The sequence below is a fragment of the Penaeus monodon genome, chromosome 8 (assembly GCF_015228065.2).
Source record: "Penaeus monodon isolate SGIC_2016 chromosome 8, NSTDA_Pmon_1, whole genome shotgun sequence".
In the NCBI taxonomy this organism is placed as follows: Eukaryota; Metazoa; Arthropoda; class Malacostraca; order Decapoda; family Penaeidae; genus Penaeus; species Penaeus monodon.
Window position 1 is genome coordinate 48,931,258 of NC_051393.1, and position 2,500 is coordinate 48,933,757.

Below are 2,500 nucleotides of genomic sequence, written 5' to 3' on the forward strand. Positions count from 1 at the left end.
GTTGTTGCTGCTCTTATTATCGCAATTATCACCGTTCTGGTCATTCCCCATTCTTATTCTCATTCCTTCTATTTCTACCATTTTTATTATTTACAAAAATAATGCGTTAAGCCGAGGGAAAAATCCACAGAATAAACGTCAAAACAAGAAACACGAAAACAAATTGATAAATAAGAAAAGAAATAAGTCAGATTCTAAAAAGAAAAGTAAAATAAAGATAAAAAAAAGAATGATAAAAGAAAAGAAAGAGAGAAAAAACGAGAGAAAAAAATACTTGACCGTTGGCGAAGATTTGGGGTAGGGGAGGGGGAGGGGGAGGGGGAGAGAAGATGAGGGAGGAAAGGGAAAGGGGGTAAAGGATGAGGATGGAGGGAAGCGGAGGGGGAGAGAGGATGAAGGAGAAGGGGGGGGAGAGCAGATGAGGGAGAAGGGGGAGGGGGAGAGATAATGAGGGAGAAGGGGAGGGGGAGAGGGGGAAAGATAGAGGATAGAGGGAGGGAGAGGAGGTTGAGAGAGGGGAGGGGGAGAGGATAAGGGAGGAGGAAGGGAGAAGAGAGGGTGAAGTAGACGAAAAAGGATGAGAGAGGGAGGAGGGAGAGAAGAGAAAGAAAGAAGTGCAAGATAATGGAGGATGAGGAGGTAGGAGGAGGAGGGGGGAGAGGCGAGAGGAGGGGGGGAGGGGGCATGACCAAGGGCAGACGAATGCTGTAACCGCCAATCCTACTCACCAGCTTCGTCAGGAGATGAGTCACGGACCGGTGGGGGGGGGGGGTAAGGTAAGGGTGGAGGGGTGATGGATTTATGAGGAGAAGGAGGGAGAGAGGGAGGGAGGGAGGGAGAGAGGGAGAGGATGAGATATGCTGGGAGGGGGAGCGGCGGCCTCTCTCTTTCTCTCTTTAAAATTCTCTCTCTCTCTCTCTCTCTCTCTCTCTCTCTCTCTCTCTCTCTCTCACCCTCTCTCTCTCTCTCTCTCTCTCTCTCTCTTCTCTCTCTCTCTCTCTCTCTCACCCTCTTTCTCTTCCTCCCTCCCTCTTCTCCCCCCTTCCCTCCCTCCCCCCTCCCCCCCTTCAAGGTAGCTTAAGCGACCTGTTATCATATCGGATTATGATCACTCCCCATACCTTGCCATTAGCGATGATAATAACATCATTATTTGATTGACTAGATTAATCGTTCTTTGATCACGTGTCTGAATAATGGTTCTGTCAAGACGAAACAAATCGTGGTATTAGGCCTATGCTTGTAAGTAATACCTTCTTGGGGTTTTTGTTTATATGGGGTATTTGTATTGAATTATCCCTTTAGTGTTAAAAGAGAGTACTGTATTTCATTTTGTAAAAGTTTCTTAACGGCAGAGTTAATGAGAATCACGGCCGCCATTATTTCGCAAAAAAAGTGAAAATACTTTTATCTTTCGACATCGCGAGGAGGTTTTGATATCAAGTCACATGATATCATAATTCCTAAGGATTTTGTATAGTAGTGTTTTGAGCTTATACTCGAATTAAAAATCTGAATGTCCTGGTAACTCATTTTGGTAAAATTGATTACACTTACACGCACGCACACGCGCACGCACACGCGCACACACACACACACACACACACACACACACACACACACACACACACACACACACACACACACACACACACACACACACACACACACACACACACACACACACATTAACACACACACACACACACACACACACACACACACACACACACACACACACACACACACACACACACATGTACATATATACATACATATACATGTTCAGATATATAATATGCAGTAGTAACATCTGCGACTGGAGACCAGGCGAACAACATGAAAAGTTAGATTCATAGATTTCTTTAGCTTTTAAAAGAAGGAAGGTGGGTGTTTTTTGAACGCAGGGTTTGATGTCTTTGATGCTCTGTGTCGATTCAGATTGGAGTGCATGGCGCTTCAAAGACATGGTGATACAAAGAGCGAAATAGGTGTGTGTGTGTGTGTGTGTGTGTGTGTGTGTGTGTGTGTGTGTGTGTGTGTGTGTGTGTGTGTGTGTGTGTGAGTGAGTGAGTGTGCGTGTGTGTGTGTGTGTGTGTATATGTGTGTGTGTGTGCGTGTGTGTGTGTGTGTGTGTGTGTGTGTGTGTGTGTGTGTGTGTGTGTGTGTGTGTGTGGTGTGTGTGTGTCTGTGTCTGTGTCTGTGTGTGTCTGCGCGTGTACGCGTGCGTGTATACATATGTATACATACACGCACACGTACATATACACGCACGCATTCCAGATGTATTTCCATGCCGCCTGAAGTATGTGTGCATTCCTATATAGCTATGCATGACTACACGTTTGGCACGTGGGTTGGCATGCATATCAAGGTCAGCTATATATCATGAGAATTCTTGGTCATGCATGTCATGTGATTTCAAGAAAGCTCTATATAAAGTTCATGATAATGATGAATTTAGAGTAATTGCTAATTGTAGTAATAAAATTAATGATGA